Source organism: Ammospiza caudacuta, chromosome Z, assembly GCF_027887145.1.
Source record: "Ammospiza caudacuta isolate bAmmCau1 chromosome Z, bAmmCau1.pri, whole genome shotgun sequence".
Classification (NCBI taxonomy): Eukaryota; Metazoa; Chordata; class Aves; order Passeriformes; family Passerellidae; genus Ammospiza; species Ammospiza caudacuta.
The window spans coordinates 65,639,945-65,656,202 of NC_080632.1; positions in this window are offsets into that span (position 1 = coordinate 65,639,945).

Consider the following 16,258-nt stretch of genomic DNA (forward strand, 5'->3'; position numbering starts at 1 on the left):
ACAGTGGTTTCCTCTTGGTCGTGACATGACATATAAGGCGCCTGAAACCTGCTGGGGAAGCCCCAAGTCTGCTCAGTGACCCACGTGTGCCCTCAGCATTGGGACACCCACCTTTCTCTCAGTGACCCTCACGTCCCAGGGTCAGCAAATCAAGAGGCACCAGCCATCCTGTAGGTGACTCAGAGCGAGTGTAGTGAGTCACGGTGGCCAGGGGCCAGAAGCAGGCAGAAAGCCATCAGGGCTGGGGAAAAGGCTCTGCTGTGCTTACAGCGTGGGCTGAGGGCCGGGAGAGCTGCATTTCCCCCTTGAGATGTGGGAGACGGGGCCTTTCACCCTCCTTATAGGGCTGCCCCTGGCTGCAGGCAGCCCAAGGAGTACGACGACAAAAGGCCGAGAGCAACAAAGCAAAGAGCCAGCCCTGCACACAGGGAGGTGGCCCAGGTGGCCCTGAAGGTGCCCGCTGCAATCTCATGTGGCCCTGCCCTGGGAATGACAGGAATGCCCTTTGTCCAAGAGGGCCTTTCTGTGGCCCCTCTGGGCTCCAAGCTGCTGCTCTTCTGGCTCAATGGGGCCTAAAGCCACAGAGCTGGGCCTCCCCCGGAGCAACAGGAGCAAGACTCGGCAAGCAGGCAGTGGAGCTCAATGCCTAAGGCTGAGGGGCGGGGGGCTCCAGTCTGGAGCACAGGCAGGCCACACGCCCAGCCCCGCAACTCCTGGCCTTAGAGGCCTGAAAGGCCAGGACCAGGGTTTCGTGCCTGATTCCAGGGGATCCCTCCAACCGGCCACCGAGGAAGCGCCAGAGCAGCCGGCTGTCAGGATCAAGGCGGCTGCCAGGAGGCTGCTTATGGCCTCTGCCAGCCCATTGCTCAGGGCTTACCAGTGACTCAGGGTGTCCCCCAACCCGGCCAAGCTTCCCCGCAGCAGCGCCACAGCCCCACAGCAGCTCCAGAGAAGCCCCATCCAGAGGCACCTGGGAGCCCTCAGCAAAGCAGCCAGCAGCACACGGGCAGGAGGATGCGGATGGCCCTTCCTGCGTGGCACAGGGCTTGTGGCCATCTCCAGGCACCGCTCTGGCAGGGATCCCCGCAGCTCCTGCCCCTGCCCAGCCGCTCTGTCGGCAGCACAAAGGCTTCAGAAGAACCACCAGAGGCCAAGGGGCTTCTGGCCTTTTTCCCTGAAACACTGCACGCCTGGGCAGCTGGATGAGCACCCTTTTGCCCCTCTTCCCCTATGCCCTCCGGACACTGTGCAGGAAAAGGAAGATCCTGGGACTCTGTGTATTGGAAGATACTCTATATTTACATTCTCAACAAAGAGGAAAGTACAAACACAAAAATCTAATAGGAGAACAAGAAAACCCCTGCTGGCTCAAGTGGCCCAGCAGACAGAGTCTTGCGCAGATCATCTCTCTGGAGAGCTGCAGCAGAACAGCAAGGCAGTGCCCCACAGACGAGGCCGTTTCTTCCATGCACTGCGGAATTGATCTCGCAGCTTATGCCATGTGGAGTATGGAGCTCTCTGTACAGCCCGGAGAACTAAACAAGATTCAATTGCAGCATTTCTGATTGCGGGACTGCTGTCATAGGCCATTTCTTCAAGGGCTGCAAGAGAGAGGAACAGAGCCAAGGTCAGATCCCGGATGTGCAGGGAGCCGAGGTGAACCCCCTGGCAGGGTCATCCCGGCCGGCTCTTGCCATGGCCCGGAGGGAGCAGGGACCAAGGGGATCAGCCCAAAGCTGTTGGCCACGATTGCCACACGTGGCCCTGAAATGTCTGTGTGCTCTGGCCACGGGAGCAGAGCCCTCCGCAGCCGGGGCAGGGCTTGCAGCTTCCCGTGCCAGCCCCCGTGGTCAGCCCGTTGCCCTCACTCACTCACCACTGCAGATCAGCTGAAGCTCTTGCTGCTGCCCCCTCAGGTGCCGGCCGGCCATCCCTGTGAACACAGAGCCTGTCACGGCCCCAGCAGCACAACTCCCTGCCAGCAGCGCTGTCGGCGCTGTGGCCACACGGGCTGCTGGCCCGGCAGGGCTCAGCCCGGGCCCTTGCCGCACGCTGCCGCCCAGGGGCACGGCTGCCAGAGGACGGCAGCAGCAATGCCCGGGCCAGGCGGGGCTCCACGGCGCCGGACCCAGGTGGCGCTGCCGGGGCAGCAGGCGGGGCCGGGGCCGAGCTGCGGTGGGCAGGGGAGGGAGCGCGGGCTCGTGGCTCACCCATGAAGCTGACGGCCGCCTCTCGCAGGGGCTCCTGTGGGCTCTGCAGGTAGCGCAGAGCCCGGCGCAGGTGCTCGGCCGCTCGGCTCCTGTCCTCTGCCAGCTGGAGAGAGCAGCAGGAGGGAAGGGTTGGCGCGGGCTCAGGCCCCGGGCCGGGCGCTGCCTGCGCCCAGCCCCGGCCCTCCCCTGCCCGCAGAGCCCTGAGGCGTGGCCAGCAGCAGCTGGCGCCGGGCTCCCGAGGGTCGGGGCCAGAGGGCCGGCTGCTACCCGGGGAGCCGCGGTGCCGCCCTGCCGGGCCAGGGCTGCGTGGGCACCCGGCTCGGGCCCACGGGAGCCTGGAGAAGAGCCTGCGTGGCCTCTGGGAGCGGCAGCTGTCAGGGGCACAGCTGCCAGCCCCGCAGACTGAGCACTGCCCTCAGGGGCCTTCTCCAGGCTGAGGCTGGGGTATCTCGGCTGCTCTTACCAGGCACTCGCCAAACCTCAGATCCACCTGTAGCATTTGTTGGAGATCCCTCCTCTTGAGGAATCTGGCTGAAGAATGCAGCGTTTCCCGGGAGGCCTGGAGAGCAGCAGAGACGCACTGATGGCCCCACAGTGCAGGGCACAGGAGCCAACCTATGCCACAGGCTGGAGGAGGCTTCAGCCCACAAGGTGCCAGGGCAGGAGGCAGCGCAAGCCCCTGCCAGGGGGACAGCAGCTGGCCACAAGTGCTCACCTCAGCAACAGTCTGATTCTCATCATGGCAGTGGAAGTAGAGTGGGAGCAGGCTCTGGCGCACGTGCGACTTCAGGGCCTTTCTTCCCTCTTCTGTTAACAAGTCGAGCATCTCTTGAAAGACAGACATGGAGCTCAGCTGCACCTGGATATCATCCTGTATGAAAGGGAAGGGCAAAAGTGCTGAGCATCAGCTGCTTCAGGCCCCCCAGGGCACAGGCCTGCACCTGCACAGGGCACCAAGTGTCCGGGCAGCAGCCAGTGGCCGTGGCTGTGGGCACAGAGCCTTACGTGGTCAAAGAGTGGCAGGAGCGCCTCAGCCAGCTGCAGGGCGATGGGGGTGGGTATTGGGGCACCATTATCCAGGAGCAAATATCTGAGTAGAAGAATGGTCATCCTGATCATGTCGCTATCATTTTCCTCCAGGAGCTCCACAAGCCTTTCAGTCAGGCTCCGCATTTTTTCGGCCTGCGTGGAAGCCAACTTTGTGAAAGGCCGCCCTGCTGCCGCAGGGCCCAGAGGCCAAAGGCCTGTCCCGAAGCACTCGGGCAGCTGATGGGGGAGGCAGGAGGGCTGGGAGCAGCTGGCCCAGCACCTGAAGGCCAGGCAAGGCCGAGCGACTGCGTTGCCCTGCCCCACGCTGCCTGCAGGGCTTCAGCCACGGGCCCATTCTCACCATCAAGGGATTCTTGCCCAGCACTACGAGGCCTCTGAGTGCCAAGTAACGCCTGGCCATGTGCTCGCTCTGCAGGTTCTGTGCCATGATCTCCAGAAGACTGTCACTGCATTCCCTCAAGTCCAGGCAGTCGAGGACCTGATAGGGACAGGGCAGTGACAGGGGAGCCGGCCGGCAGGAGCCCAGAAGCGCACAGGGCCGGGCCCAGGCAGCAGCACAGGGTACGGGCACGGGTGTCTTTGTCCTGGCAGCCGTGGCTACGAGAGGGCAGAGAGCTGGGAGGCAGCTCAGCCAGGCAGCGCTGGCCTTGAGGCTCACCTCCACAAGGAATGCCAGGGCAGGGAAATCCCAGTATGGCATCTCTTGGCCGAGCAGGGCGAGCAGGTAGAATGCAAGCACGGAACAGAAGTGTATGGCTAGACGGCGAATTTCTCTGAAGAGGGGAGAAAGGAAACAAGAGCCCTGAGGCAGTGGGGCAAACCTGTCCCGGGAGTGGCTCACCTAGTTCTCAGCTTCCCCCAGCACCCTTCCAGCAAGGGGACCTGGGCCATTTGGGAGTTGGTTGCTGATGGGCAGCCTCCTCTCCCAGCCTTTTCCAGTCTGCTTGGCCGTCCCTCAGGGACAAGGCCCTCCTGCCCATTACCACGGGCACTTAGTGGGGCACCTGGGCACAGAGCACAAATGTCCGAGGCAGTGGGGAGAAGGGGGTCTCACCTGGCAAGCAGAGCCACGGCAAAGTGGTGAGTGTCAACAGAGAGCAGCGTGTCCCAGGCACACCTGCGTTCCATTGCCACCACCACATCCTCGCAGCGGAGCAGGCAGAGCAGGGACTTCAGGGTCCGCACTGCAAACCTGTGTGCAGAGCAAAGCCCAGGTCACACTGGCAGCACTGGCTCCTTGGCAGGCCACGTGGCAGGGACAGGAGGACTGGCACAGAGCACCTGTTGGGGCTGGTGGCAAGGCCATGCTCTTCCTGGCATGCCTTCCAGAAGGTAAGGACCTCCTGTGGCGTATCCAGAGTGCTGAAGAACACTTGGAAGAGCAGATGCACAAATAGCTGGGGGAAATACAGCCTCAATATCTGTGGGAGACAGGGCACCTGGAGGATCTTCCACATCACCACAGTTGCCTGCAAAGGACAGAGCCCCCCGAGACAGCACTCAGTGCCCAGGTGTGCATGTGGCAGGGCCCGAGGGTGGCAGGGACAGGCCAGGAGAGGCGCAGGGGGAGCACGGGGCCTGGTGGCCCTGAAGCTGCCCCTGGGCCAGGTTTCAGGCCAGCGCCTGATGCAGGGAGATGCAGTGGGGGAAGGAGGATGGAGAGCTGCTGGGGAGGCAGCCTTGGGGCCAGCAAAGGCCACTTGCAGAAACTCACAGCCAGGGCAAAGACAGCCGTTTGGCCCCCATCGGAGGTGCAGGTGCTGTGCTCTGGCCAGCTCCCCAGCACATCCAGGAGTATCAGCTGTGCCAGCTCCGCAGTCCTGGCTGAGGCCATGATGGTCTTCCACATGGCCATGGCAGCTCTGCGGGGTTAGAGCTGTGTCTCAGGGGGGTCTCAGACACAGCACCGGGGCCAGCTGAGCTGGCTGCCACTTCTGCCACTGCCCACTGTCCCCTGCCAGCAGCACCCAGACAGCCCAGCCCTGTGGGGACAGAGCCCTGAGAGGCAGCAGGGAGCGTGGCAGCAGGCTCAGGGGCTGCCATGCCAGGGCTGGGACAGGGAGCAGCCAGAGGGCCCTGGGACTCTCTGTTGGTCAGACACCTGGGGCAGGCTGTAACGGGTGATGGGCTGGGGAGCCCATCAGGGGCAGGTGGGCCCCATACCTGTCACAGGACGGGGCCACACGCAGGAGCGTCATGACGGCGTCCTTTGGCTGTGCTTCGGTGAGATGCAGCAGGGTCTTGTCCAGCCTGTGCTCAGCAGAATCATTGGCCGAGAGCCACTGGTGGATGTAGCTCACCATGGCAGGCACCTGGAGAAGGCACGGGAGACTTGGAAAGCTGCCAGAGAGAGCAATGTTCCCAGCTTCTCCAGAGGGGTGCTTCCCTTGCCACCACGCTGCCATGTGGCCTGAAAGGCTCTCAGCAACCAGCATGCGTGGCTTTGGAGGCCAAGCAATTCCTGGGGGGATCAAACCCTGGCCACAGGCTGCTTACTTGCTTGGGATTGTAAAAATCTTCCTCTACAAGCATAGCCAGCAGGGCAGCACTGCTCTTGCTTTGGAAGATGGGCGAGTATGGTTTGAGGCCTGCGCCCATGGTCTCTTCCTCCTCAATTCTCTTGATGAAGTTGCAAACAAACTGTAGGAGAAGGGCAAGAAGGCAGGGATGTTGCATGGAGTGCTGCACACACGGTGCTGGGCTGAGCAGGGAGAGCAGGCCCAGCCCAGGTGGGGATGGCTGCAGGTACCTGCGCTGTTCTGCGGAAGCGGCCAGGGCGGGACTCCTGCTCTTGTGTGCGCTCCGGGGTTGCATCTGGCAAAGAGCGAGCGCAGCCAGAGATGAGGGGCTGTGGGAGGGGCCGGACTACACGGCCCAGCCCTGCGCTCCCCAGGCAGAGAGAGGCCCGGGATGCGCCAGGGGATGGAGCACAGCCACTGCGGGCTGTCTGCTCGGCCCCTCTTCCGTCCTGTCCATGGGCATGTCCCCAGGGGATAGCATGGCATGGCCCGGCACGGCCCGGCACGGCACGGAATGGCGTGGAACCAAGCTGGCCGCAGGCACCAGTCCTGTGGCCCAGCTCTGCCACTCACCCTCATGCGGTGGCTGGAATGGCACCACCTCTTCAGTGTGCTGTGCCAGGGGAGCTGCAGGGCCTTCTTCCTCCTCCTCCACCCAGGCCAGCTTGGGCACTTTTGGGGGTTGCTGCTCCATGTCTCGGACTGGATTTGTGGCTATTTGCAGGAGAGGTGCCTTGGAAAAGCTCCAAGTCACCAAGTCCTGCAGTCCTGCCTGGAAGGCACCGTTAAGAAAGAAGCCTCAGGAAGGCTACAGGACAGCAAGTCCTGCACTCGGTCTCCAGGGCTTCTGCCACAAGGACAGGAGACTCCTGTGAAGGATTGTGGTGTGGCCTCGAGGGCACCTGCAGAAGAGAAGCCTCAGGGAGACCACAGGTAAGAAGGTCCTGTGGTCTGGCCTGGAGCTCAGCTGCAGGAACAACGCCTCAGAAAAGCTCCGGGTGGGACGCGAAGGAGCGCGCTGTGCGGGGGCTCCTCACGGCACCGCTCTGTCCTGTCCTGTCCCGTGGTGTGCTCCGAGCACTGAGGTGTGCTCTTGTCACCGCCAGCTCCTATGCCACCGGGTGTCACAAAGGGCCCTTAGACACCCGGTTCCATTCGATGCCACGGTGACCGTGCTGCAGCGTGTCACCAAGGGCCCTTGCACACACTGCCGCCTGCCTCGGGGCTGCCCCCAGCCCACCCAAACTGGCCCAGGTTGGAAGGAATGCCTGGCCCCAGGTGTCTAAGCCAGGCCGACAAGATCTTTAGCAAGGGCCCTTTAGCAAGGGCTCAGAGCATCAGCAAAGGCTGCCCTGCTCTGCGGGCTCAGGGGCAGCAGAAGGAGCCCCCAGGGCTGTTGATGCAGCTGTGCTGGGAAGGGCACGGGACCTTCCAGGGAAACTGGCACGGCCTCCTTGGGACACGTCCCGGCTGGTGGCCGTCCTAAACCTGCGGGTGTGACACGCACAAGGAACATGTGGGCCCGGGCACGAAGGCTGCTCTGAGCCCTGGGGCCCGGGGAGCGCTGACATCAGCAGGTGTGGCAGAGTCGCCGGCCAAGCAGACCCGCCACCCCTCGAGCCCCTGGCAGCGCTGGTGCCCGAAAGACCTGTGCCCCCGGGGGGCTTCTGTGCCAGAGGGAGCCAAAGCCCACGTGCATTGGGGGCTGTCCTCCTTCCTGCAGGGGCTGGAAGCACCAGGAGCAACTGCTGGCACACTTGGTCTCTGTCAGATGATGTTGCTCCTTCCTGCAATGAATTTTTCTCATGGAAGGCATTGGCAGTAGCAGCAGAGCACCATCCATTGCAGAGTTTCCCCAGGGCAATTAGATGAAAAATAGCAGTGTGAAATTTCCTTGTGCTTTTCTCACTCTCTTTCCTGCATTCTGGGACAAATAGAATCTGCCCAGCCTCTGCTATTCTCGGCTTCAGTTACTGCATATCTGGCTCCGGCAGCTCCCGTCCAAACAAAACCGTGTCCCTGCTGAGCACAGCAATGAGTGGCCACAAAGTGGGAAGTTCAGAGGATAAGGATAACTGTGGGAGGACAAGCTGTTCTGTGTCTCTGATGATGGTGCCCACACGCTAAAGCAGCAGCCAACAGAAGTGCGGGAAGCAGATGGGCGCGGTTTTGGGCAGGACAATGGAAAAAGATATGAAGCCTTTAGTCAGAATGCAAAGGAGGACTGCAAGGATGGAGAGTGGTCTGGAGGGGAAGCCCCAGATGCAGCTGAGGCCACTTTCTTCTGCCTGGAGGAGAGTAAAGGGCACCATTGTGGTCTTCACCATCCTCCTGAGGAGAATCGGAGGGGCTGCTGCAGCTCTCGTCACTGTTGGGAGCAGTGACAGCACTGGAGGAAAGGGCAGGGAGCTGGGACAGGGCAAGTTTGATTTCCATATCAGGAACAGGTTTTTCAGCCAGAGCCCGGTCAGGCACTGGGACAGGTTCCCCATTGACGCAGCCCAACGGAGCCCGGGCTGGCTCTTGGGAAAAGTGCGGCGCTGCGCCAGGAGTGGGGAACGGCCAAGGCGTGGGTTCTGCCTGCGGCTGAAGCTGATGTGTCACTGCTCAGTGGTTCAGGATCTACTAAGTGCAGCACGGAGCAGGCAAAAGAGAAGGAGGAGGCTCCTGGATAGGGAGGTTCCAGAGGCAAAGGTTTATTCCAAGGGAAGGATTCAGCAGCAAAGAGGCGCCAGCACTTCTGTGCGTGGGATTTTATAGGGGTACAGCTCGGGCGGTGGATACAGAGGATTGATCAATAAGGAATCTGCAGGGAAGGAGCCAGGGGATTACATCAATTGCTTGGGACTAATTAGGCCAGATGGGAGGAGAAGGTAGGTCACCTGGGCCAGTGGGGCTTGCAGCAACAGGGGAATTCCAAAGGGGTGGTGCAGTCAGGGATTGGTCCAAGGCAAAAACAAAACTGACAGGGAAGGTTCAGGAATAAAGAGCTGCACGATCTTGACAGGCAGGGAAGGAGCTGGAACAAAGAGTGGGCAATGGCATGAGGGACAGCTTTGATGGAGGGCAAAACCTAGGGGTAAAGCAACGTGAGGAAAGCACAGGCAACGTGAAAACAAACCATCATACGCTAACTGACAAATAAACACCAACCGGAACAGCCCAGGGAAATGGGCACAGCACCGAGCTCATCTGACTTTGAGAAGTGTTTGAACAACATCGAGCAGTCACTCAATCTTTTAGACACTACATCAAAAGTCAAGGGTTGTGAACTCCAGGTTGACACGAGTATATACTCCCGGGTATGACTTTAGGCAGTTTTTTTAAGAAATTCGTTTTATGTCTGATCAAAGCCCAATTCCATGAAGGTTGTGTGGAACGTGGAATCCTTTTATTTTCATTGCTTGTTAGGACTGTAGAAAAGAATATTGATGCTGGGTGACTGAGAGACAGCCCGTGTGTGTGAAGTGGAGTATAGAGGGGATGAAGAGAAGGAAGGAAAAGTACTACTAGATCCTGCTAAGTTTAGAAATTTTGATAGCATGAAGAATGAACAAGACAAGAAGTAAAGATAGTATTAAAAAGAGTCCACTAGAAGATAATTTAGCAGTGGAGAAAGATTTGGGAGGAATGGCAGAGGGTAATTTTTCAAAGAAAGGTAATCGGATGAAATAGCCTACCCAATGGTAGCCTTGGTGTCAATTAGGAAGTGGTGAAAAGTGACCCCCGCTGAAACTTTATGATGCATTTTTACAGTTGATGTTATTTTGAAGCAAAGAAGAAAAATGAGATCCAGCCATATATGCAGACATGTTTTTTACCCTGAAGAATAAACCTGAGGGGCAGAAAGAATTGTGGCTTTTTTCTTTGGCCCCATAGGACCTTTAGTCCTAACTTTGGAAAGAGAAAACAGGCAGAAAATAAAGAGCTGTCGTTCAGCATCCAGCATAGGGCAGAGATGTTTGAAATTGGCTCCAATGCAGCAGGAAGATTGTGTCCTAGGTGTCCAAGACTTACAGGCGAGTTACTCCAGGCCAGCTCGAGTACACTCCCCCTCAGCCAGCCACGCCGCCCCCTGAATGAAACCCAGATGGCAGTGAGGAGGAGGTGAGGGGACACTTTCAGAGACCCCCAGTGACAACCAACACAAGGAATAAAACCAAGAAAGCTTTGCCTTTAGTCCCCCGCTTATGGCAAGTCTTGAGTCCCCCAGGAGAAGCCATGTGGGTGAACATCTGCTTTTCTCCTAGTGAGCTGAACCGTTGGTGGGAAAAAGTTAAAACGTATAGAGAAAACCCAGGCAAAGTAGCAAAAAGATTGGAGTGCATAGTCAAGAATCAAGACCCAGAGTGAGGTGCTACTGATTTCATGTTGACAGAGCTAACAAAACCAGCAAAGAGTTGCTGATCAAGGTAGCCAGAGCACGTGGGCAGGGACAAATTGCTAGTGGAGCCTTACAAGGCACACTGGACCAGCTGTCTCCTATTGTAAGCCCTTTGTGGGACCCGAACGATGCAGGCAGCTGTGCAATGTTAACCAGATGCCAGGAACTAGTCAAATTTGAATTACAAAGTGCTAGTCCAAAAGCAATAAATTGGTCAGTAATAGATAATGTTACACAGGGCCAGCACGAGTCACCCACTGACTTTGTGGACAGGTTGTGAGCAGCTGCACATAAAGCACAGCTCTGGATCCCTGGTCAGATATGGGAAAGCAGCAGTCCGTTTCCCTGATGTTAGGGCAATCTAGCCCAGGTGTCAGGCAGAAACTTCAGAGGCTGAAAGAGCCTGTAAAGAGAGACTTAAAGGCATTAATGAGAAAAGCATCGAAAGCGTATGATGATAAAGAGAGAGAAAAAGAAAAAGAACTCCCTGCAGCCATGGTGGCAGCTCTGGATCAGCACCAGGGAGAGGACGCGCATGAAGCAGAAGCAGGGGCAAAAGTAGCAGAGGCAGAGGAGTTTCAAACCAGGCACAGACCAAGCTGGGGCCAAATCAATGTGCATATTGTAAGAAATAAGGACACTGGAAATAGGGCCAGTGCCCAAAGTTAGCAGACAAAGTACACAAAACTCTTGTAGCCGCTCTACATGATAAGAAATGACTGAGACTGGCAGTTCTTACCCTAGCAGGCCACTGGTTAAAAGAAGGCTAAAGGATGATAAAGAGGTTGAATTTTTAATAAATAGTGGAAACCCATTTTTCACTCTTGAATCAAGCACTGATCCCCAAAAGTGAGAACTATCTTCAAGCAATAGGAGCCACTGGCCAGCCAGAAAATGGATTCTTCCTGCAACCACTTAAATGGAAAATCAAGAAGAAACTGGCAATCCATCAGTCTCTTTATTTACCAAACGCACCCAAATCTGTCCTAGGCAGGGATTTGCTTGAAAATTTCGACACAACAGTTCTGTTTAGGAAAGGAAAAATTAAGTTGAAGGTACCTGAAGACAAATTGGTTTTAGCAGTAGGACTGACAATTGACACAAGACCAACAAACAAGAATAACTATTTAGAGCAAGTATTGAATCAGGTGTAGCCAAGAGTATGGGATACTGGTAGCCCAGGAAAATCCAAACGAGCAGACCCTATTAAAATTGAGCTGCAGACAAGAGTTAGGCCATAGTCAGAAAGCAATACCTTGAAGACTATAGGCTGGGAAAAGAACGGAGGCAACAATGAATAAATTCCTGCCATCAGGATTATTGGAAGAATGGGAGTCAAAATGTATTACTCCTAGATTAGCAATAAAGAAACCTCATGGAACTTAGAGACTAGTGCCAGATTTGCAGGCAATTAATGGTTTCTACCTTACTACCTTACTAGCTAAACTTGGAGATGATTTTATCTGGTGCGGGGAACGTCCATGGCCCGGTGCTGTCGAGAGCAGTTCCCTCTTGGTCTGAGAGACCAGCTGCCCCAGCCCACCTTGCTCTCAGGCCCGGAGGTTGTAATGTGCGCTGGAGCGGCAGGCGAAGGAGGGCTCTTGACACCATGTCTGATCCAACAGGGTTTCTTGAAGGCAGGTCAGAGGGTGCAGGTTGGGTGAGGGTGAGAAGAGGGACAGGAGCAGGCAGCAGCACAACCACTGTAACACGACACATGATGCAAGACACCTGCAAGCTGCTGGGGAAGCCCCAAGTCTGCTCAGTGACCCACGTGTGCCCTCAGCATTGGGACACCCACCTTTCTCTCAGTGACCCTCACGTCCCAGGGTCAGCAAATCAAGAGGCACCAGCCATCCTGTAGGTGACTCAGAGCGAGTGTAGTGAGTCACGGTGGCCAGGGGCCAGAAGCAGGCAGAAAGCCATCAGGGCTGGGGAAAAGGCTCTGCTGTGCTTACAGCGTGGGCTGAGGGCCGGGAGAGCTGCATTTCCCCCTTGAGATGTGGGAGACGGGGCCTTTCACCCTCCTTATAGGGCTGCCCCTGGCTGCAGGCAGCCCAAGGAGTACGACGACAAAAGGCCGAGAGCAACAAAGCAAAGAGCCAGCCCTGCACACAGGGAGGTGGCCCAGGTGGCCCTGAAGGTGCCCGCTGCAATCTCATGTGGCCCTGCCCTGGGAATGACAGGAATGCCCTTTGTCCAAGAGGGCCTTTCTGTGGCCCCTCCGGGCTCCAAGCTGCTGCTCTTCTGGCTCAATGGGGCCTAAAGCCACAGAGCTGGGCCTCCCCCGGAGCAACAGGAGCAAGACTCGGCAAGCAGGCAGTGGAGCTCAATGCCTAAGGCTGAGGGGCGGGGGGCTCCAGTCTGGAGCACAGGCAGGCCACACGCCCAGCCCCGCAACTCCTGGCCTTAGAGGCCTGAAAGGCCAGGACCAGGGTTTCGTGCCTGATTCCAGGGGATCCCTCCAACCGGCCACCGAGGAAGCGCCAGAGCAGCCGGCTGTCAGGATCAAGGCGGCTGCCAGGAGGCTGCTTATGGCCTCTGCCAGCCCATTGCTCAGGGCTTACCAGTGACTCAGGGTGTCCCCCAACCCGGCCAAGCTTCCCCGCAGCAGCGCCACAGCCCCACAGCAGCTCCAGAGAAGCCCCATCCAGAGGCACCTGGGAGCCCTCAGCAAAGCAGCCAGCAGCACACGGGCAGGAGGATGCGGATGGCCCTTCCTGCGTGGCACAGGGCTTGTGGCCATCTCCAGGCACCGCTCTGGCAGGGATCCCCGCAGCTCCTGCCCCTGCGCAGCCGCTCTGTCGGCAGCACAAAGGCTTCAGAAGAACCACCAGAGGCCAAGGGGCTTCTGGCCTTTTTCCCTGAAACACTGCACGCCTGGGCAGCTGGATGAGCACCCTTTTGCCCCTCTTCCCCTATGCCCTCCGGACACTGTGCAGGAAAAGGAAGATCCTGGGACTCTGTGTATTGGAAGATACTCTATATTTACATTCTCAACAAAGAGGAAAGTACAAACACAAAAATCTAATAGGAGAACAAGAAAACCCCTGCTGGCTCAAGTGGCCCAGCAGACAGAGTCTTGCGCAGATCATCTCTCTGGAGAGCTGCAGCAGAACAGCAAGGCAGTGCCCCACAGACGAGGCCGTTTCTTCCATGCACTGCGGAATTGATCTCGCAGCTTATGCCATGTGGAGTATGGAGCTCTCTGTACAGCCCGGAGAACTAAACAAGATTCAATTGCAGCATTTCTGATTGCGGGACTGCTGTCATAGGCCATTTCTTCAAGGGCTGCAAGAGAGAGGAACAGAGCCAAGGTCAGACCCCGGATGTGCAGGGAGCCGAGGTGAACCCCCTGGCAGGGTCATCCCGGCCGGCTCTTGCCATGGCCCGGAGGGAGCAGGGACCAAGGGGATCAGCCCAAAGCTGTTGGCCACGATTGCCACACGTGGCCCTGAAATGTCTGTGTGCTCTGGCCACGGGAGCAGAGCCCTCCGCAGCCGGGGCAGGGCTTGCAGCTTCCCGTGCCAGCCCCCGTGGTCAGCCCGTTGCCCTCACTCACTCACCACTGCAGATCAGCTGAAGCTCTTGCTGCTGCCCCCTCAGGTGCCGGCCGGCCATCCCTGTGAACACAGAGCCTGTCACGGCCCCAGCAGCACAACTCCCTGCCAGCAGCGCTGTCGGCGCTGTGGCCACACGGGCTGCTGGCCCGGCAGGGCTCAGCCCGGGCCCTTGCCGCACGCTGCCGCCCAGGGGCACGGCTGCCAGAGGACGGCAGCAGCAATGCCCGGGCCAGGCGGGGCTCCACGGCGCCGGACCCAGGTGGCGCTGCCGGGGCAGCAGGCGGGGCCGGGGCCGAGCTGCGGTGGGCAGGGGAGGGAGCGCGGGCTCGTGGCTCACCCATGAAGCTGACGGCCGCCTCTCGCAGGGGCTCCTGTGGGCTCTGCAGGTAGCGCAGAGCCCGGCGCAGGTGCTCGGCCGCTCGGCTCCTGTCCTCTGCCAGCTGGAGAGAGCAGCAGGAGGGAAGGGTTGGCGCGGGCTCAGGCCCCGGGCCGGGCGCTGCCTGCGCCCAGCCCCGGCCCTCCCCTGCCCGCAGAGTCCTGAGGCGTGGCCAGCAGCAGCTGGCGCCGGGCTCCCGAGGGGCGGGGCCAGAGGGCCGGCTGCTACCCGGGGAGCCGCGGTGCCGCCCCGCCGCCCTGCCGGGCCGGGACTGCGTGGGCACCCGGCTCGGGCCCATGGGAGCCTGGAGAAGAGCCTGCGTGGCCTCTGGGAGCGGCAGCTGTCAGGGGCACAGCTGCCAGCCCCGCAGACTGAGCACTGCCCTCAGGGGCCTTCTCCAGGCTGAGGCTGGAGTATCTCGGCTGCTCTTACCAGGCACTCGCCAAACCTCAGATCCACCTGTAGCATTTGTTGGAGATCCCTCCTCTTGAGGAATCTGGCTGAAGAATGCAGCGTTTCCCGGGAGGCCTGGAGAGCAGCAGAGACGCACTGATGGCCCCACAGTGCAGGGCACAGGAGCCAACCTATGCCACAGGCTGGAGGAGGCTGCAGCCCGCAAGGTGCCAGGGCAGGAGGCAGCGCAAGCCCCTGCCAGGGGGACAGCAGCTGGCCACAAGTGCTCACCTCAGCAACAGTCTGATTCTCATCATGGCAGTGGAAGTAGAGTGGGAGCAGGCTGTGGCGCACGTGCGACTTCAGGGCCTTTCTTCCCTCTTCTGTTAACAAGTCGAGCACCTCTTGAAAGACAGACATGGAGCTCAGCTGCACCTGGATATCATCCTGTATGAAAGGGAAGGGCAAAAGAGCTGAGCATCAGCTGCTTCAGGCCCCCCAGGGCACAGGCCTGCATCTGCACAGGGCACCAAGTGTCCGGGCAGCAGCCAGTGGCCGTGGCTGTGGGCACAGAGCCTTACGCGGTCAAAGAGGGGCAGGAGCGCCTCAGCCAGCTGCAGGGCGATGGGGGTGGGTATTGGGGCACCATTATCCAGGAGCAAATATCTGAGTAGAAGAATGGTCATCCTGATCATGTCGCTATCATTTTCCTCCAGGAGCTCCACAAGCCTTTCAGTCAGGCTCCGCATTTTTTCGGCCTGCGTGGAAGCCAACTTTGTGAAAGGCCGCCCTGCTGCCGCAGGGCCCAGAGGCCAAAGGCCTGTCCCGAAGCACTCGGGCAGCTGATGGGGGAGGCAGGAGAGCTGGGAGCAGCTGGCCCAGCGCCCGAAGGCCAGGCAAGGCTAAGCGACTGCTTTGCCCAGCCCCACACTGCCTGCAGGGCTTCAGCCATGGGCCCATTCTCACCATCAAGGGATTCTTGCCCAGCACTACGAGGCCTCTGAGTGCCAAGTAACGCCTGGCCATGTGCTCGCTCTGCAGGTTCTGTGCCATGATCTCCAGAAGACTGTCACTGCATTCCCTCAAGTCCAGGCAGTCGAGGACCTGATAGGGACAGGGCAGTGACAGGGGAGCCGGCCGGCAGGAGCCCAGAAGCGCACAGGGCCGGGCCCAGGCAGCAGCACAGGGTACGGGCACGGGTGTCTTTGTCCTGGCAGCCGTGGCTACGAGAGGGCAGAGAGCTGGGAGGCAGCTCAGCCAGGCAGCGCTGGCCTTGAGGCTCACCTCCACAAGGAATGCCAGGGCAGGGAAATCCCAGTATGGCATCTCTTGGCCGAGCAGGGCGAGCAGGTAGAATGCAAGCGCGGAACAGAAGTGTATGGCTAGATGGCGAATTTCTCTGAAGAGGGGAGAAAGGAAACAAGAGCCCTGAGGCAGTGGGGCAAACCTGTCCCAGGAGTGGCTCACCTAGTTCTCATCTTCCCCCAGCACCCTTCCAGCAAGGGGACCTGGGCCATTTGGGAGTTGGTTGCTGATGGGCAGCCTCCTCTCCCAGCCTTTTCCAGTCTGCTTGGCCGTCCCTCAGGGACAAGGCCCTCCTGCCCATTACCACGGGCACTTAGTGGGGCACCTGGGCACAGAGCACAAATGTCCGAGGCAGTGGGGAGAAGGGGGTCTCACCTGGCAAGCAGAGCCACGGCAAAGTGGTGAGTGTCAACAGAGAGCAGCGTGTCCCAGGCACACCTGCGTTCCATTGCCACCAC